Genomic DNA, 21,603 nt, shown 5'->3' on the forward strand with positions numbered 1-21,603 from the left:
ATCGTCCTTAAGACTTATCAGAAATGTCTTAGATGCTCTTTCTATTTTGTATCACACAATGCATCAGTGGGACATTGTCAAGGTAGAACCTAACTTGTAAGCTTTCTATTTAGGAGCTTTTCCCATAATATTGCATTGCTTCCTATAACTCAAACAAAATCAAGTTATTGACAGCACCATTTTCTTCACAGTGCCAAAGGTGGAACTGGTCCCTTTTTGAGAAATGTTAAGTTATCCAGCCATTGAGAGGTTGCCAGAATTCGGACTGCCAAGAAAAATGCATGCCTGGTGTGTCACTAAGGTCCCCTCAGCTGGTTTCCTCTCAGTGGCAGTGATGTGAACCCAGCAACTAAAATAAGGGATAAGCTACCTGAGATATATTTTAGGAAACCCAGACCATAGTTCTTTTTATACTCCCCCCTCCCTTTCCACACCAACCACATAAAGTGCTGAAAATGGAATTTCTGCTTACTGTGTTGGAAAACTTTTCAAGATTTCTTAGAAATTTCAGAAAAGAGGGCGTCCTGAGCCCTCGTGGCATCCCTCAGATAAGGCAATCGACAAAGCAATATTCTGGGAGCCAATTGTTTAAGTTAGGAGAAACAGACCTAGGAGAGAAGGACTGTGTGGAGGACTGATTAGGCTCAGGGGGCTCCCCTGAAAGGTGAGCTGGCCCTGTTGGTACTCATCTTGTCCACACCGGGAGGAAAGAGGAACAAGTGTTTCAAGTCAGAATCTGGGAAAGCTGGTGGGGCTGGGGCCACCTTTATCTAAACCCTGATCTCATACTGCTTCCCTGTGGAGAAGTCTCATAACTGCAGCTTCCCTCCGTGGGTCCCTGCCTCTCGCACCCGCCCAACGTGGTCTCTGGCCCGGGCTTGGTATCCTCTGAGAACAGTGTAAAAAAAAAAAAAAAAAAAAAAATGCTGCTGTTAAGAACCTCAGCAAAAAGAATGGAAAAGCCACAAGAGAGTGGCCGTGTCCTGAATCCAGAGGTATATCTGATTGCAGGACCTCTTCCTTACCTTTCCCTTTTCACATACTTTTAACAAAGCCCAAAGCTTCCATCTGCCTGATGGTGTTCTTTGCCTCTGCTTTCAGAGCTATGTTCAGATTTTCTCCCTTGGAAATTCCAAATAAATTGGTAAAATTGCCTAAATTTTCTCTGAACTTTTTTTCACAAGAACTAAATCACAGTGCTCTGGCCAACATAGAGGTTCCCACATTCATCTTTTCATGATTATCACCACAACTTCCTGCTCATCCTCTGTACTCACCAAAGGGTATTTTGGTGGGAGACACAGGCATTAACAAGGGTGCTCTTACCCCCCAGCCACCCTTCTTTGAAGGGCATTAGAGCATTGAAACACATTTTTGATATAGATCTATAGCTGACAATTTCATTAGGATATAAACAGCATTGTAAAGACATTATAGTTAGTATGGTTGTTCCATTTCCCAATTCTTTACATTCTAGGAAGGGAAGGGGAAGCTCAGACTTTCTTAAATAAGCAGTCAGAACCTAATAGAAAGCTATAATGATTAAATTTTGATACTTTTTAGAGGAAGTGAAGAAAAGCACAGTAAACCCTTTTGGCCCTCCAGTGGTATTTTCCAGGGGATATTTAAGTCAGAAAATGGAAAGGAAGTTGACAATGTAGTTCACATTCCACAGAGAACCTGTGACCCTTTCTCTTCCTCTCCTCTCCACCCCTGTCGAAGGCTCCAGGGTGAAAGCTGTGAGTTGAAGAGGACAAGCCATCAGCAGAGGGTAACTTATGATGAGAAATAAAAATATTTGGATTAGTTATAATACCAAGCCAGTGATATTTACAAATTATTAAACTGCCATCCTCACATCAAACGCTTTTTCTTTTATGAAATGCTAAGCTATACTTTCAGTTTGTTTCAAACTGTCAGGTCCATTATTTGATGTTCCTCTATGTTTGTTTATCTTAATTAAGATGTTGAATCAATCATTTTTACTTTCTCTCCTCAAGAGCAGCAGCCGGCTCACAGTCAGGATGAGGGCCGGCCACCCTTGAGCACTGTGCAGGTGCTGAGCTCGTTTGTTCACAGAGGGATAAAAAAACACATTTGTTCTCCAGGTTGTGTGAACAGAATGACAGATTTTTTTATAAAGTGGGGAAGAAGGGGAGTCTTCCTGTGGTGAGAAATGACATTTCTATCTAGAACAAGGAAAGGCAGTAGCAAATTTTGTTCCTGTTTTGCAGATGATTTTCTTCTATTGCATCATGACAACTCACCACGGGGTGGGGAGCACTGAAATGGGGTTAAAAATAGGAGACAGAATATGGTGTCCTGGATCAAGTATGAAGCAGGAAATGAAAAGCTCTGAACTCCAGCTGATGAATATGACAATTGTTCTTGCCGCTCAAGCTTCCTTTTTCTATTTCTGATGTCACAGTTCAATTTCCATACTTCTGGGTCATAGTCGCCTAAAAGTAGGATGGCTAATTGTTGGAAGGACCATTTCATAACCAAATAACCTTGTGTTCCTCTTTGTGTGGAGATACTTCTGGTCCATCAGTTCTGTATAAGGGCCGTTTCAGGATTTTTCCTACAGTACAGACACCTACTCTTTCCTACTCAGTCCCCCTTCTGAGAAGCACGGATTCTTTCAGAGCAGCTAGCCAGGGATAGAGAAGAAATCACCTAGACATGGAACAGAATTTTACTCTGCATACCAATCAGTCTGTCTATGGATAAAATCTATGACCTTGGTCTCATTTGTACTGACACATCTGTAACCCTAGAGTTATGCACTTGGAGCCCTTGGAGTCAGGAGAAAATACACCTTTTCATCGACCAGAATCTTTTTTAAGCACGTCTAAGCAGAATTTGTGTGAAATAGTATTAGCATTTCTCCTAGTTAGCATTGTGAATACTAGCAGCTGGTACAGAAATCCATGGTCTAGGATGCTGTTCTGCTCCTGACAGATACCGAAGTAGACTCTAGGGCTCAGGCAAGAAGGCTCATGTTCCAGTCCTTCATTAAGGCAAGAGGTAGACTTCTGAGTCACATAATTCCGAGAGGAAACAAGCTTTCAAAAGACAAGACAAGCACTTCATTTATTTGAGGCCTCTGTTATGACTCCTGGGCCACAGATAACTACTTTCAACAAATTCTCACTCTTCATTAGTGGAAAACACGTTCCTCTAATCACTACGAATTACCCAACACCTGGAATTAAGCAGTCTTCTCTTGCCACACTCATTTTCTTTCTTTCCGGTGGGATTCTAGGTTCATGAGGTGACTGCCATTACTTGTTTAGCTGTGTGCATAATTCCTGATGTGGCTGAGACAGCTAGCTAGCCCCCAGTATGCATTCTCCCCTTCTGCATTTCTAGATGGGCTCATGGCTGCCCAGAACAACTCCCTGCCTCCTTACCTCCCTGGCAACCAGATTTAACCATGCAACTTAAGTTCTCACCAGTGGAATGTAAAAGGGAAGTGTGAACTTCTAGGGTCACACACAAGTGTCCTTAAGCTGGTGAGAGAAGGGTAGTGCTCTCTTCTTGCCCCTTTTCACCTTCCTGCTGGCTGCAGCTGGAGCCAGCTTGGACCATGAGGAAGATACCAGATGCTAAAGGTAGCAGAGGCAAAATAGAAGGAGCCTTGAGCACATGGAGTGTCCTCCCATCTCCAGGCTGCCTCCCTCCAGTCTTATTATATATGTGAGATAAATCATCTTCTATTTTGTTAAGGCCTCTATTTTATTTGGGGTTTTCTCTCACACTGGCTGAACTAACCCTGATTCACCTGATAAGGACCCCCTTAGAGGGAAAACCAAGGACAAGCTAAACAGGGTTAAGTCTTAGGGAGGTGACTATAAAGAATGGGATAGGAAAAGATGCTACAGTAATCAAAAGACTACATTTGAAATAATGGAATACACTTAAATTAAATGAGCATAGATAATAATTCCCCTGGCATTTCTTAAAGGTTTTATGCAAAAGTCCAAACTTTCATAGATTAATGTTGTTTCTCCAAATCTTGGTAATAATACTCCTAGGCAGTTTGTAGACAAATTGTCTTGGTTCTTTTCCAGGTCATCTTTGGTTACTTTGTCCTTATGACACCTCTCTTGCCTCTCACCACTTATTCTGGTACTCAGTGTCCAGGCCCCACCACCTGGGGTCCCACCTCACCAAAGACCACCAGCAAGCCATCAGGTTGACAAGGACCTAAAATACAAATTCACTCTGAGGTGTTGTGATTCTCAGCCCTGGCTGAAACATCCATAGAGCTTTGTAAAAACAAATATATCTCAGCTCTACTCCCAGATGATCCTAATTCAGCCTGTCTAGGGTACAGTCCAGGTATCTACATTTTTTGAGAGATTGGCAGGTGATTCCGATGTGCAGTCAGGGTTAAGAACCACTGCTCTAAGGTGTTAGTGACTGGTAATGGCTCAATGCAGTATTGTCGACCATGCATACCTCATGGGTAAGAGTCACTGCTGGACAAGCTTCTATCGGTTATCTCTGCTCAGTGGCCTACTGCACGGTTACAAATGGCTGTGCCTTATCCCTGGGAGAGCTTGGACCTTGGGCTTCCTTCTCCCAACAATCTGTGACGCACTAGTTCGTTATCACACTGTGGATGAGAAGACCTCACTTTAACATACCACCTCTCCCAAAGGCATTTGTACTTCAACAGGAAATAATGCTTTAATTTAAGGGAATGAGCTCCTCCTAATGGTGGAATTTCAGGAATTAAGAAAGTCAATTGAGAAGATATTTTGGAAGATGGACCCTTTCCAGTTCCTTAAACACACACTGTTTAAGCTGCACCAATTCAACTAGGTTTTAGATTAGGTTTCGGGGGTGGGGAGACAAACTTATGTCTTCATTTTTTTCTTATATGCTGTTTGGAATCTCCCTCAGTCCACACTTTCTCTTGCCCCCTAAAGAAGCAATGTCATTCATCCCTAATTCAGCCATAGTTAGATGGCATGAGAGCTTGTGTTGAAAGAGCACATAACACTATTCTAAATATTTTTTCATGCCTGGAATATGATCTTAGAACACAGAGCAGAGGGTCATTTAGAGATCAGTCCTCTATTATAGCACAGAAACAGGCAGGCTAATCAATATTCTCATACCTCTGGCCATCTTTTACAAACCTGGCATATAATTAAGATTCTACAATGTCTTCAGTAATCCTTAATATTTCACTGGCTTTTCTTCTCAAGTGTTTAAGCTGTTTCTTTTTATTTTTACCCTCTCATTTCAGATTCTGTAAAACCTACCTCATGGGGCTATTATAAAAATCGAACTAAAATTTTTAAAGCTCTATACAAATATATAGTTATATTTCTATAATAGGGAATATATTCCGTGTGTAGCAGAATTTCAAATCTTTGATGGTAAGAGGAGGGGAAAAGATTGAGAGGTGCCAAGAGATTGATGCTGAGGATTGTCGTGGGGATTCTTTACTCCGGTTCCTACCTTGTCCACTTACTAACGGGGGAACTTGAGCAAATCACTTAAATTCTCCATCAAGAGAAAGATGACCATTTTCTTACTACAGATAATTATTCTTATTACAGAGGTAGTGGTCAGGATTAATGAATCAAAGTGTATTAGAAGATTTAAGAGTTCATAGATTTAAAAATTCCTGCAGAGAGAATCTGGAAGGAAGGTTCAGATACAGCCCAAAATCACAATGATAAGCTAGAAATGGAACCCTGGTATCTAGGCACTTGACCTTCAATTCTAATTATTAGCACACTTCCTCTGAGAAGTAGAATAAAAGGAAGAGTTTTGGTTTTTCCCCATTACAAAAACACTTTAAATTGTCTATGGAGATTTTTTTTTTTTAAATATATCTTTATTGATTTCAGAGGGAGGAAACGGGAGAGAGAGAGACAGAAACATCAATGATGAGAGAGTCATTGATTGAGCCCGCAACCGGGGCATGTGCCCTGACCGGGAATCGAACCCCGATCACCTGGATCCTAGGTCAATGCTCAACCACTGAGCTAGGCCCAGCAGGGCTATGGAGATTTTTTAACTGTTGCAGATTTATTACCCTGGAAATGGATTTGTAGTGGGGGTATTCTCACACCATTGTTGGCCTTAGCTGTTCTCCGGAAACAGGCAGAGAAATCATTGAAATATTAACAGGACAGCGGGCTAAGTGCCACCTCCTCTAATTGTTTATTTTCTTTCCAAAGTGACAAGAAGTTGTTGGAGTTTCATACTTCATTTTATATACAAATTGAGGTCCTGGGGGAGAGTATCCTTCATGTGAACAGCTCTCCCGGTTACAGGAGAAAACTGAGTAACAGTAAAACCCTCAGGGATATCATTTAATATTTCCAGCATCTCACAGGAGCTTCCGACACTGTGGTCTTCAAGGGGGAAAGCTGATTTATACCTTCAGCCGTTAGACAATGTAAAGGTGAGGTCAGGCATAGGCATCCTTCATCCCCTATCCCAGTGCTCACGGGTCCCTTGGGCAAGGTGGAATCAAAGCATTTCAAATGGTAGAGGTCACAGGAGTGACACCATAAGAGGTAAGAGAGCACAGCCTCCTTCCTCTACCAGTGAGTCTGACACCCATATATCTTCATATTGCCGTTGTTTCCACTTGAAAAATTACATGCAGTTGGTTTTACTTTTCCTTTCCTTCCTATTCTTAAAACATGATTTCCACCCCCAATCTAAAGTGTAATTTATGTCAAGAATAATGATTATGTGTTTCTGATTATTTTTTAAAAAGGCGAAACCTTTAACATAAATGCAGGACGACAACAGGTGTCTTGTTTTATGGCCTTGTACCTTTCCAACCCTATAAATTAAAATTATGGCTGTGCTCTCTGTCTGTGTCTTTGCACTGATCTGAAGTTGTCTTTCTAAGACATCCTAGGAATCTTGTGCTCTCCGGCACGCCTCCTACATGGGTGGTTCCAAATAAATTTTTCCTGATATGATTTAATCTGCAGGTACTTGATCCAATTCGGGTCATACTCAGTGATACAATACTATTTTGTAAATTGCAACCCAAGTTTACACCCTGGACCTCTGACCCTAAATTTCATGAGATTATTACATACCCTTTGTTACTTGTGAAATAAAGCACATCTCCAGTGGAGAGAGTAGTTCCCTGTTTTTCTGAGTCCCCTTGCAATGTTGGAAGAGCTTAAGCAGAATTAAACCTATGGTAAAACAAAGTAGAACATTGCAAATGAGTTTTAAAATTGCACAAAGACTACAGATTATTAAATTATTTTTAAAACAACACCTAATTCAAACATGGCTTTGTGTTAATGTTTTTAATAAAATTGTTTCTCTTTATTCTACACTGATTTCTCCTTTCTTTTCTGAATTCCTTTGCTTTATGCCCTTCACGTCAAGCTTAGGAATTTTATATATTCAGCTACTCAGAATGAATATCATTATGTAAATATGGAGACATATGGCTTTGTTGTAAAATGATAATTTTCAACTTTCTAATTATTGTTTTTATTTTTGTCAAAGTAATATAGATATATATAGTTTTTAAAAATCAAATAGTACCACAAGCAGCCATCATTTCCCAATACCAGAGTACTGCTCTCCAGGGGCAGCCCCTTTCGATTCTTTCATCAATTCTGGTGTGTACTTCCACATTTCTAAATAATATTATTATACAGATTTTTTTAATTTATCAATTTCAGACATTATCTATTGATTTCATATAATGGCAGAGAGAATTTAATACCTTTATCTCATCTCGACCCTCACTTCTCCTCCCTTTATCTTCCCAACATAATTATATCATAATTTTTAGTTAGTTTCATTTTAGGGTTTACATGATTTTAACTATGTAAACTGTATTTACTGCCAACCCTCACAAACTTCTGTAATTAGATTTTATTTCCTGTTTTTTCTAGAGTTGGCAAGTGTTGTGGCTTTTTCATCTGATTAGTTTTCTAAGTCACCATCTCTAATTCCTCCCAAACTTTGCAGCAGGGTTATAACATTCCTCTCTTTGACTACTGTTTCCCACGTGGTCAAACACAGCAGATGATCCAGCAGTTCCATTCTGCTCTTGGAGCAGCTTTCCTGGAGACCTGTCCTCCTCTCCCCGTCCTCTGGGCTGGCTGCTCTGGAGGCCAGCTCAACCCTGGACTCCCTTTATCTCTTTCCTTTGTCAGAGTCGCACCTGGATCCACGGTCACCTTCTTTCTTGGTGGACTCCCTCATTTCGGTGAAGCCCATCCTCTGGTGGCATCCTGAGAAAGGCTGCCTAGGAGGTAAATGTCTTGAGACTGTGCATATCTGAAAACCTCTTTATTCTACCTTTACACTTAATTGATAGTTTGGGTGTAAAAAATACTAATGGAAATCATTTTTCCTTAGAATTTGGAAAGTTTTGCTTCATTCGCTTCTAGCTTTTTGATTCTTTGTGTATGACCCAGTTTTTCCCCCCAATTCAGAAGTTTTTGTGAGCTTCTCATTATCCCTTGTGTTCTGAAATTTCATAGTGATTACAAAGATGTGAGTCACTTTTCATTTATGTGCTGGATATATAGAGCACCTTTTCTATCAGAAGACTCATATCCCTCATTTTGAGAAATTGTATTGTTTCTTTCATCATTTCCTACCCTTTATTTTCTATTTTCCAATATTTTTATCTTTTCTGTTTTGTTTTGTTTTCTTTTTCTTGGTCTTTTTGCCTTATTTCTTTAAGATTGCCTCAATTCATCTTCCAACTCATCCATTGATTTTTGTTTTTAATTTTGGCTATCATATATTTAATTTCCAATGGCCTTTTCTTGTTCTCTGATTGTTCCTTTATAAGCATCCTATTTTGTGGACATAATGTCTTCTCATCCTTCTGAAGATATAATGATGACTTGTTGTTTGGTTTGGTTTTTAATTTTCTTTTCTGTTCCCTTAGTCAACTCTGCTTCTCCTGAGTTCCTTTTTGTCTGTTGTATGTTTTGGTCTTTGTCTTTGTCTTTCATGTCTTTCATGTCTTTCATGTCTTTCATTTGCTTTCCTGCAAATGTCTTGTGATCCCTAGGCCCTGCTTATATTTAAAAATAAGGCACAAAAGTGCAGATTGAAACTTCTGCATGCCAAGGTGGAGCACATCAATTCATGGACTTTCACTTTAGAAAGCCTAAACCTAGGAGTGATGGTGGGACCCCAACCATTTTGCTTCGGTTCACCCAAAAATTAGTATCTGTAAGTCTTTTCTCTGAAGCCATTCATTTTTTTCCAGAGAAAGATCCATGAATCTCCTGGTGGTGCCATTATACATGACTACTGGGGTCCTTATAACTGAGCAGCAAAAGGAGGCTAGGGGGCCCAGTATTCAGGACATAGACTGTTATTTAATTCACCTATTTCAAGATGCTTCTCACTCTGCACTGGACTATGTGTCCCAAGATTTGGGACCTCCTTCGTTTAGTTTCCCCACATAAATTAAACCCCCTCTATCAGGGTTAGAGAAAGATTATTGTCTAACTATAGGGAAAAGAAAGTAATATTATTCTGAACTGGAGTCAGAAAACTCTATTTCTCTCCTCAGCTCTGCAACAAATTAGTCACATTACCTTGGGTGATGTTACATAATGACATCATTGAGTGAGTCAGATAATGACATCATTGGGTGAGTCACATAATCTAACTGGTTGGGCTTTAGTTTCCCCAACTTCGAAATGAGTTGCAGGGTCTTGCCACATCACTGCTGGAGAGCCCTGTAACCTCTCCATCTAAGAGTACTTCATTAAGGTACCTGTGGAGATGCTAAAATAAGGGATGAAATAATATTTGGAAGAATTTCCTTGACAAGCATTACTACCTCCTTAAATTATGTTACATTTTAGCAGTTGCTCCTACATATGGAAATCTTAGCTTAGGTAAGGTAGGATATGCAGCTCAGACTCTGCATCAGAGCTTCTCTCCATCCCTCATTTTATATGTTCTGCACAATTTGGCCCATGAGATACCCAGCAGGTAGGGTTAAACATTCTTGTGAACCTCAGACAGGAGGGCCACCCAGGTACTTACCTCTTCTCTGGAAATCCAAGATCAGATCCCACTTTAGGGCTGACATCCTAGACAGCTTTCAGGCTCCATCTGGCAGGACTGGTACTAAGATCCATGAAATCTGGATTCAGAAATCTAGAATTAAAACATTCTCCATCTTGAGTTTACATTATGGTTATGACCATAACATTATTCATTATGGAAAAATGTTTGTATAGCATCATTTAGCCAAAAAAGTACTGAATTTGGAGCTTTAAAAAAACAATTGAGTTTATGTCTGATCCTTTTTTTCCAGCTGTGTGACAAAGTCCCTTACCCTTGCTGAGCTTCAGTTTCAACTTCTGAAGGCTAGACTGTGGAGGCCTTTCTGTCTGTATCAGAATCAGGAAGGTGCCATAAAGGAAAGCATTTTACAAACACTAAATAAAGTGCTATCCAACTGTAAAATATTACTATTATCATTGTTACTATTCTAACTATTTGGTCAGGGAAGCCTGCATTTCATGCTGCCTCTCCTGTCTGCTTTGTAACACCCAGGCAATTCCACAATTAGAGTTGTCTTTCCAAAAAGACTTTTGTTCTTTTTCCCTCTAAAACAAATGAATCCGGAACCAATCTACCTTAGCCATCCAATATGTGCAGCCTCTTTTGTTCATGAACAACCTTAAGGTAATAAACTGGTATGCCCCTGTGACAGAGAAAAATGTTGGAAAGAAATGGGTTTCCATCTCAAGCTTCTAAGGTTCTATACCAAACAATAACAAGGGAAAAATTATTCAGCTAAACATACCTGACATGCATTAGCATCCAATATGCCACCCTCCTTGCCAGGCATTATTACTTATATACCTGCCTCTGAGAAGGGCTGCTCAGAAGAGCTACTCTACTTTTATCAGACATAGATTTTAGAGACTTTTAAATAAACTTAGATAGAAATACAGAGCTGCATGTCTTCTAAACTTTGCTATTTCATCCGTCTGTACCAAGCACCGTGAAGCAAAATAGATGTGCCTTCAGCGTTCTACAGCCCTTGAAAATGAACCAGTCCACTTAACAATAAATGGTGGTTGGTTCAAACACACATGACTGGTCTAGTGAAGAAGAAAAGAAAGTTGAGCTTAATGAAGTCCAGTGTCTGTGTCCCTGTGCATGGACAGGAAAGGACGAGTGTTTTATAACTGTTTATTGGAGTTAATGGTAATAAATTCCTCACTTGTGATGCATTAACTTTAATGTTTTCATTACTTGGTGATTTAGGTTTTCCCTTTTCACATTGTAAATCATGTTGTCCCAGTAGCAGAGCAGGTCGAGTGCCTGCCGTAACGTTCATAATACTCAGTGGGGAAAAGGATGTTTCTCTCTCTCTCTCTCTCTCTCCAGCACCATCTGACAAAAGATACTTTGCCTCATCCGATTTGCTACTTTCTAAGTAAGCGATACAGACAGACAGACAGATGCATCTGACAGCAGCCTAGCAGAATGTGACAGGGCCTAGGGAAGGACAGTCTCCATAGTAACTTTCCAAATGTATTTGGTACTGAAGTTCTTTTTCTTTTACTTTTTTTTTTCCGTTTGCTGAATGTGAGCCTTTGGTTAATGAGCTGTGCAAATAGATATTGAGATTTAGTGTTTTTATTTTGCAATTACAGACTCAATTTGGTTGGAAACTTTTGGGTCTAGAAACATCACCCTCATTTTCCCCTTTCTAATTTTTTCCTTGCGAAGTTCGACTTACCTCAGACTTGCTTGAGTTTTGTCAAATTAAACAGAAGAATCAAGTAAGATTTTAAATCTCAAATGTGTAACTTAAAAGGAGGTGATTTTTGCCCTAAGGTTCCTTATCATAGCCTTCATTTTTCTGTCTCCGATTCCATACTGCTGCACAGAGACACCCAGGGAGCTGACTGGGGGAGTGAGGTCTGGTTTGGGAGTGGTACATTGTCCAGTAGATGACACATACCAAGTCAAAGCCACATTGCTAAGTTCATTGCATTCCCATCAAGTTCTTCCTGATGAGGTGTGAGAGTTTCATTAGATCACCCACCCTGAAATACCCGCAGAGAATCATGATAATTAGTTCCCGAGTCTTCTTTTTTATTTTCTGCTTTGTTTGCTTTAAAAGTTTTTTGTTGTTTTTGGGGGTTTTTGATTTTTTTTTTTTCATGCAATGCTCTGATGATATCTAAATGTCTTTAACTAGAGAGATGGAGAGAAGACAAAATTATTACCATTCTTTTTCTCCTTGAAATCTTTTGATTTGGAGAGTAACGAAAACAGAGACCTGAGGATTCTAGAATACTAATTCCCATGTAGTCTTCACCATCAACACCATTAAGTGCTCACACACACAGGATGCAAACAAATTACCTATGGGAGTTCAAAGAGAAATAAAAGAATAAGACTTGGGAAACACTATAAGAAGAGACCAAGTTCTCAGCCACTCAAGGTCTGTAGCTCAGAAACTGCTATCAACAGCTATCTTCTGAAGAGTATTCAGCTCTTCAGAATTCAAGTTGTCAGAGTTTGGCTCAGTCCTGTGTCCATTTATGGCTTCTGAACCCCATCCTTGAATGCTTTTCTGAAGAGACATAAGGTCTGAGGTGAATAGAATTGGTGTCTCCTTGAGGCTGTGAAATAGGCTGAGAAATTTCGTTCTCTCCAATTGGGGTTCATAGTATTATTTCCTATAATTTCCCCCCAAATCCTCCTCGTCCTCTTCCTGTCATTCTCAGGACTTATTCATCCTGACTTCCATACTCCCCACATCCTCCTTGCTCTCTTGGCTAAAGCTTCCTTTAATTCCCTTTTTAAATTTCTTATTTCACATTAACAACCTTAAGATTAAAATAGTGAATATACAGCAGAACAAAAATTACTGTTTGTGGCCTGGGTGAAAATTATTTATCTAACAAATATTCACTCCCATATTGCCTTCTTAGATCACAAGTCCCATTAGGCTAGAAATGGTTTCAGTTCAGTTTAACAAACATTTATCGGGCACCTACTGTGTGTATTATGCCTTTGGGGATACAGAGAGAAACAGGTATACGAATAATGAATTGCACTGCCCTCTATGAAAGGGACCAGATTTCCCAGTGGTAGCTTTTCTTTAGGCTTCAAGAAATTAAATAATTAGCACCAAACTCCTTAGAATTTACTGTGGATATTTTAGGGAAGGATTATTCTTAATCCCACATCAATTCAAGTCATTTAAAATCCATCCCTACTGTGATGAGTCTCAGCTGTTCACATTTTCCAGTTCTAGTTCCTCCTCAGTCTAATTCTTACTCTCCTTACCTACACAGCTGTGGTGCAAACATTGGGGCATCCCCCTAGATACACAGCTGTATTGGATTCTTCACTGTGATGTTTTATGCACTTACTTTCTTCCATAGTGTCATGTCTCTTCCTATAAATGCACGAACTAGTATTACTGTCCTTCCCATTTCCAGGCTGTCCTCCCTGCTGCCTTCTACCCAGACCCACAGCTACATTCCTTTCCCCAGGAATTACAATCTTCTATTTCCTTGTTCAAGTATTCCAGCATCCTTACGTAGTGGCTAAGGTCTTGTGCAAACCTAAGCAAAGAGGCAAGAATGGAGAGTATTGGGGAAAGGGTTTAGGTTCCCTGGGAGCCAAGACAGTGCTATTATATTGCCATAAAGAAAATAATGTTAGAGCACCAAAGAAGACGTATATTATTCTACATGGGGAAAGCAGAGAAAAGATTCAGAGAGGATGTGACATTTGAATTGAGTCTTAAAGGAGCACTCCCTACTCAGAAAATGGTGATAGAGAGAGAGGAACTGTCAAACAGGAAAAGCAGATGATCAAAGGCCTGCAATGTGAAGTGTATGACATGTTCCAGAAGGCAAAGTCTGTTAACTATTGTTGCTGGAGTATTGGGAGGTATGAGGGTTGGAAGAAAATGAAACTGGGAGGTAGGATGAAACCAAGTATTTAAAGTTTTTATATGCTGGAGAGTTTGAGTTTCATCCAATAAGTAATGGAGAGCCATTAAAGGCTTTAAGCAGGAATGTGGCATGACCACATCTGTGTTTCAGAAAGATGATTTCTGGCCTGGCTGGGTAGCTCAGTTGGTTGGAGCGTCATCCCATACACCAAAAGGTTGCAGGTTCAATTCCCTGTCAAGGCACATACCTAGATTGCGGGTTAGATCCCCTGTCGGGGTGCATACGGGAGGCAACCAATCAATGTTTCTTTCTCACATCAGTCTCTCTCTCTCCCTCTCTCTCTAAAATCAATAAAAATATATTCTCGGATGAGGATTTTTAAAAAAGAGAGAGAAAGAAGGAAGGAAGGAGGGAGGGGGGAGGGAGGAGAGAGGGGGGAGGGGGAAGGGGGAAGAGGGGAGGGAAGGAGAAAAGAAAGATGATTTCTGGCCACAGTATTGTGGACAGTTAAAAAGTGATTTCAAACCCAGGCAAGGCTCTTTTCTTTTTCTTTCCTTTTCTCTGTGTTCTTATAACAGTCCAGTGGAGTGTTAGATTTGAAAATGATATTTTGTCATTCATTATTAAATATATGCTCTCAAGCGACACATGTATAATAGTGATCTACTTCCAGACAAGGGAGGAATACAGTGATCCTTTGAGGTGTGTAAAAAGACACTTTAGCATTTTTAATCCCCTCCTCCTCCTCTTTAGAATCACGAGGCCATTTGAAGCATTGCTGCCTCGATTTGTACCAAGATTCTCACTTTTACTCTTGCCACTTGCTGTGGTTTGGCTGCTAAAGAGACTTTTTTAAAGATTTTTTTAAAAAATATGTCTTTATTGATTTCAGAGAGAGGAAGGTGAGAGGGAGAGAGATAGAGACATCAATGATGAGAGAGTCATTGAGTGGCTGCCTCCTGCAAGCCCCCTACTGGGGATCAAGCCCACAACCCCGGGCATGTGCCCTGACTGGAATCGAACCTCGATCGCCTGGATCCTAGGTCGATGCTCAACCCCTGAGCCACGCCAGCCCAGCAAGACTTTTTGTAGTTTAGATCATTGGCTCAGCCTCGGCCTTCAGGAATTCCTGATTGCCACAATAATAATAGTACATCAGATGTAGTTAGTCACCATAGACTGTAGCATAAATAATATAAGCTGTACGTCATTTTTAATTGAATTTTTCCCTTAAGAAAGCATGTCAGAATACAAATGAATAGTATTATTAAGAAAAACTTTGGCCCAGCCGGGCATGGCTCAGCGGTTGAGCGTTGACCTAGGATCCAGGCGATCGGGGTTCAATTCCCGGTCAGGGCACATGCCCAGGTTGCAGGCTGCAGCTGATCAATGACTCCCATCATTGATGTCTCTATCTCTCTCTCTCCCTCTCCTTTTCTCTCACTGAAATCAATAAAGATATATTTTAAAAAAAAGAAAAGAAAGAAAAACTTTGAATCTATTCTTAATCGAAAAGTGAATTATCCAAAATCTCCACCCTTTAAATCAACACCTTCAGCTGATCAAAAGACACCACTATGTCATGATACCATGACTGAGAATCAATGATTTTGAGTTAGTCATTCTTTAAGATGAACTATTTACATCTACCAGATACTATTGATTATTACCATTTATTAAGATGCTAGAAGTAGTGTGCAGAAGTTACCATACCTGGAGTTGGAAGGGCTTTTTTCTAATCCTTTTACTTCTTATTTAAGTAAAATCTCATTGAAAGCAAAAATATTGGAGAAGAACTTCCTCTAGGACCACACGCCTATTAAGACAATTAGTGTGATACCTCTTTGTAGAAACAAGAACCATCATCCTCCATGAATATTCATGGTTTCTGTATCTTACCTTGCAGCTTGGCATTACTGATTGAATGTTTTATGAAAAGAAACCACTTGGGATATTTGGCTTAATTTTTTCTTTCTTTCTTTTTAAACCAATGCTTCTTCCTTAAAGAGTAAGCAAATCATCTCCAAGATGCCTGTGTGAGTCCTCCACTGGAACAGGGCTTCAGTTTTCTAGATATCACTCATCTGTCAGGAGAGGTTTTATAAACTTTGGTTACCCAGCAGCATTTTTTGAGAGGTCCAGGTTCCTTCCTCTTATATTTTCTTTACCCTCTGTATCCTTTGATTACATTCTCATTCTATCTTTTATTTTGCTCTGTATATCTGTTGACCTCTTGGATTTCAGACAGCCTTTCCCTAGAAAGCAATTCCACAGATTAATCAGCCAATACATTAAAAGTAAATAAGAAATACAAGATCTTAAAGTAATTTTTGATGCCAAGTATTAGAATGATCATACATTGGCCTGTATCTTTTTCCATATTTAAGTGGGGTCTCTTTTGTGGGAGAGTGAGGTAGAAAGACCCTATCTTTCCTCAGCCACTTCTGAGTGTGTCTTCTCAAATGAAGCTCAGGGTGGTGGAAGGAGCATGGGCTTTTGCAGCTGAACAATCTTTAGCAAGTTCCTTAATTTCACTAAGCTTCAGTTTCCTTGTCTATAAAGTAGAGTTGATAGTAATATATACCTCAGAGGGTTATCATGGAGCTCAAATGAGATATAAAAGTGCTTGATAAAATGTGAATTAAAATCTTGTTCTTTATTTTTTACCATTTTTATTAAGATATACTAGTTATAATTATTTTGTTCATCAATTATCTGCTTTTTTTCTTAGTACTACTGACCTAGAATCTATCACGTATTTTCTTTATCTTCAGTATAACAAGATTTCTTCCACAGAATTTACCCTGCTTGGTCTGTTACTTGGATTAACAGATTTTTTTTTTAAGACCTTAAAAAATTGGAGGGACAACAAGAGTCCATCAAGATCTCCTGAATGTTGTTGCCTGCATTGGTTTGCTAACTACAAATGTGTAATTCCTACCTTTTTCAGGTGTCCTTCATTCTGGCTCCAGCTGCACTTGTGTTGTTTCCTAGCTTCTTATGTCACAGCTTGTTAAAGAACTTGACTAGGTACATTCTGTTCACTCTCTTCCTTTCATATGCTATTCAGTGTATTTCTCCATGAAATTAAAGCTGTCTGAGTGATTTCTATATCTTTGAAGCTCTTAGATCCTAAGTGTATTATTAATTATTTTGAATTTTTCACCTTACATGTGTTGGTCTAAATTCCTTAATAAGTGAAGCAAAATGACAGAAAAGTGTAAGAAATAAGTGTAAGCTCAGGTGGATATCAAACGGAACCACAGAAGTTAGAGAACTATATCAGCCTGTCCCATAGGACTAATAGAGGAAGAGTCATTGAAACCTACTTCCCTGTTAGCGTCATTCCCAGATGAACACTGCTTGCCAGACACCTCAAACTGTCATTTATTGACTGATTCCTGAAAATTGAGGGGGAAAAGCAAAAGGTAACCCAGAAATGCAAGAAGCTAAGGAAAAACTGTAATGAACTTATTAAAGAAGGCCACAGAAACCAAATACAAAGAAGAGGGTTTAATGAACAGATTTAGGATCAACAACCACCACACAGGAGAATACTACCCACCCACCCCATCTGCAATAGCCCATTTCCCTTTTTGTACCTTTGAAATATTGTGAAGTATGTGTTTGTCACTTGTCTGCAGTACGCACGCACCAGCGATATGCAAGTGAATTGGAATTGCAAATGGAACTTGACCGTTCCCAGCCTTCAAATATTAGATTTTTTCCAACCTCATCCACTCAACTCCCCGGGTCCTTTATCATGGATACCTGAATGAAGGAACCTGGTAAACTTCACCCTGCCTGAAATTCACCCCTGGTAGCTATCAGTCTCTAGGCTGGATGGAGTTGGTTTGGTCCCTTTTCAAACAATTGAAAAGAACTTGAATTAAAAGGAAAGAAGAAAGTGAGAGAACTCCACTATTTAAGGTGGGGACTTAGACAAAATATCTTTCTTTTTTTAATTAGTGATTTTCATTTCAGCTTGAGTTAGCAAGAGACCAAACCTGCTATCTATAATGATAAAAGTTTGCAATCACCTGGTTTGTTCTGCAGGAGCCTTTACATAGAGGAAATTGTGTGGCCTCTTGTGCTATTAGCCTTGTGCTGTGGTGTTGCCAACTGATTTCTCCAATTCTCTTTTCTCAGTGGGCTAGAACACAGCTGATTAAATAGGCCATGACTCACATAAGCTCCCGTGTCTTTTTTATTGACTGCTTTATGGAAATGTATCACACTCCAAAGGGTCCCCATTGTTGTTGCTGTGAGTAGCTGACTGAGGAGTCATGTTTAGCACTGAGAGATGGAATCCTACTCTGTTGTTTTTTATTGCAGAGTTGGGGATGGGTGGGATACAGGGTTTAAAGGAATCTGGATGAGGAGAGAAGGATGTCTGAGAATTTCTTTTATCTTTATCTGCCATGAAACTTGGGTGGCCATCACTTCTGGATAACACACTTCTCTGTAGATCTTATCTTTATGGTCCCACATCATTCAGCTAAGTGAATCTTTTCTTAATATTGGCTATTCTGACAGTTTTAGTTAAGTGTAATGGTAGAGAGAGATTATGACACTAATGTAATTCTGTTTTGTGCTGATATAATGTGATACACCCTTAGGTTTATTCAAGAGGGCCATTTATTCCCAATAAACCTAAATCATTTCTATTTTTTTATTAAGATGGTGATTATCTTTTTTCAGGCAATGGACAAAAAGCCTCGATATTTTAAAAATTGTATACTTAAATATAAATGTTTCTGCCTTAAAATAGCAATGTTTGTGGCTTCTTCCTATTTTTATCTTCCTGCAAAGCATTTACATATTTTTATTATGCATTAAGAAGCTCTGCAGATTTGCTCATTTGCCAGTGGGTGTCAATTCGGGCATACAACACTCTTGCTGCCTCATCACCCCAGGATTGTGGCTAACATGTGCACACTTGGGATAATCTGTTCTTGATCAGTAGGACCTTGAACTGACACTGAAAGAGGAGATAGCTTGATTGTGGCTATCCCATCTTGGTTGTCTAGATTTATCTGATAAGTCATGGAGCTGAAGAAACTGATCTCAGAGTCAACTTAACGTTGAGAACAATTCTGTTATTGTAAGTGCCTTGCACATAGAACACAATCAATGGAATAGAGATTGATTTTATTGGATTTCCTAATTTTTTTTCCCATAGCTATTCCAAAGTTCACCTATAATCCCATTTTACCCACTGCCCACAAGAGAAACCAGGCAAGAGAGTTCATCAATACAGATTCTCTCTACTAAGAAAGCAACATAGCCCAGCTGGGCATGGCTCAGCGGTTGAGCGTCGACCTAGGACCCAGGAGATCAGGGTTCGATTCCCTGTCAGGGCACATGCCCAGGTTGTGGGCTGCAGCCAATCAATGACCCTCTCATCATTGATGTTTCTGTCTCTCTCTCTTCCTTTCTCTCTGAAATCAATAAAGATATATTTTTTTAAAAAAGAAAGAAAGCAACATAACACATCTTACAAAACACAGCATATAAAATACCACATTTTCCAGCTCTATTACTCTTCAAAATCTTGTTGGTAAATGACCAAGAAAGGAAATTCAGCAACTCATTAGTGCCCAATTTTAAAACACCAGGTGTGACGTTAGGGAGAGAAGGTGGTGATGGTGCTGTCCCCTAGCCTCCTAGAATTAGTGATTTGAAGTTCAAGCATCTCTGCTGCATTATGTCTTTGTTTTCTTGGTGGTGGCATTCTTGGGTTTCGGTTGGTGGGGAGAGAAAAGCCTCATGCTGATAATGTACTGAAAGTAAATGAAATTAAATAAGCGAAGCAGTGCTCATCACTACTTCCTTCCCCCCTGGGTAATTCAATTCAAGCTCTCTCTCTGATGGCAACTCACAGGGACTGTCTCTGTCACCCCGCTGGGGCCTGGAGTCTTAACATCTAAATAAAAGTTTCACTCAAGCATTTTTTATGCTCCTGCCAGCAGGATCAGTGAGCTGGTGTGGGCACATTAATGTAATATTCATACTCACAGATTCTCCCCGCACACGAGGCAATGTCTTCCCATTTTCATAATTATAGATGTTCCATAAAATGGCATTTAGATTTACATTTTAAAAAAAGGAGGTTTGAAGTCTAATAGAATGTTTAACATATCTTTTATGATTCAGACTCTCAGCATCTTTAACAGGTAACTGTGTCTCTAAGTTTAACAAGACCTTAAAAAGGAGAAAGGTGGGGGGGTACCCGTGGGAAGAAGAGGCGGAAACTTCAAGCTTAGGGGATCCTGTTTTCCTTATCTCCTGTGTTTTTCATTTAATTTTTAGGCCTCCAGGAGCAATTTTTTGACAGTGCTGCAGAGATAATGGTCTCTGTTTCAAAGGGTCTTCTCAACCATACTGGGTCCTCACCCCACCCTCAGTAGGACCTGCTTCTGTTTTCCTGGAGAGCATTTTTAAAGAAATATTAGAATTTTCAGAGAGGTGGGAGAAATAAAAGGATCCTAGACAAACTTTCCTTTGCTGCTGTTGCTCTCGTGTGTGCATCCCTGAGACTCCTGGGGGAGGGGAGACTATAGCAGCCACAAAGTTTGCTAACTGTAAAACACACAAATGAGAATAGTCCATGAACAAGGAAGTTGACAATAAGGACAAATAGGATAAAGAATCAGGCACTTAGACACACTAAAAAAGAAAAAAAGAAGCTCTTCTGATTCACATGTTTAAAACTAAGCTTGAAACAGCTTAGAAGCAAGAGGTAATTTTAGTTGCATTTTACATTGTCTTAAAATGTTATTTTTAAACAAAAAGTATGTCAAGCACTGAGCAAAGTAGCCATTACTGAATAAAAGCTAGTTATTGTAGGAGATATTTAAAAAATTGTGTAATTGAGAAAAATGATTCCACCTAACAATTTCAAGATACTGTATAGGTTGTGCCTTTATTTGGTTTGTAGTTTGTTTGCTTTCTAAATTAAGGCAAACCAAAAGAGATTTGGGCTTGGGGACTAAAAAAAATAAATATTAGGACTACACTAGCCCATGCTCTTCATTTCTCCTAATTAAGAAATATAGAATTATATATTTTTAGAGAGTTTGGGGATTTTTTTGTTGTAGTTTTTCTTTTTTCTTTGTTTTTATCCTCACCTGAGGATAGGTTTATTGATTTTAGAAAGAGAGGGAGAGAAAAGAGAGAAACATAGATCAGTTGCCTCCCATACGTGTCCCGACCGGGGATCGAACCTGCAACCTAGGTATGTGCCCTGACCGGGATTCAAACCTGCAACTTTTTGGTGTGTGGGATGACACTCAACCACCTGAGCCATCTAGCCAGGGCTCATTTTATTTTTTGAGGAGCAAATTCCTTCCTCTTTGTCTCTGCTGTTTGCCCCTCCCTTCTATAAATAAGTATAAACTCCAGTGGTGGAAGATGGATTAGGATCTTAACTTTTCAATAAATTTGTACCTAATGAGGCTAATTGAAAGCCAAGAAAGTTAGCAGCATGCAATTAAAGACTGGTGTCAGTTCCAGGATCTTCTCTTTGTAAGGCTTCTACCATTCTTAGACCCCTTCCCTTACTTTGACAAAACCAGGATGTGGCAGTTATTGCCAAGTTCAGCTTGCATAACCCTTCTTTGTGTGAAGTTAATAAAAAATTTATGTACACTAAGTTGGCTGTTTGTTAAAAAAAAAA

General features: G+C 39.5%; 1 protein-coding gene across 2 annotated transcripts in view; it reads left to right on the forward strand.

The window, feature by feature from the left end:
* Nucleotides 1–21,603, forward strand: part of SKAP1 (src kinase associated phosphoprotein 1) — a 251,070-nt gene that overhangs the window by 184,706 nt on the left and 44,761 nt on the right. The window lies entirely within an intron of this gene.

This window comes from Miniopterus schreibersii (assembly GCF_964146895.1).
Source record: "Miniopterus schreibersii genome assembly, chromosome: 16".
In the NCBI taxonomy this organism is placed as follows: domain Eukaryota; kingdom Metazoa; phylum Chordata; class Mammalia; order Chiroptera; family Miniopteridae; genus Miniopterus; species Miniopterus schreibersii.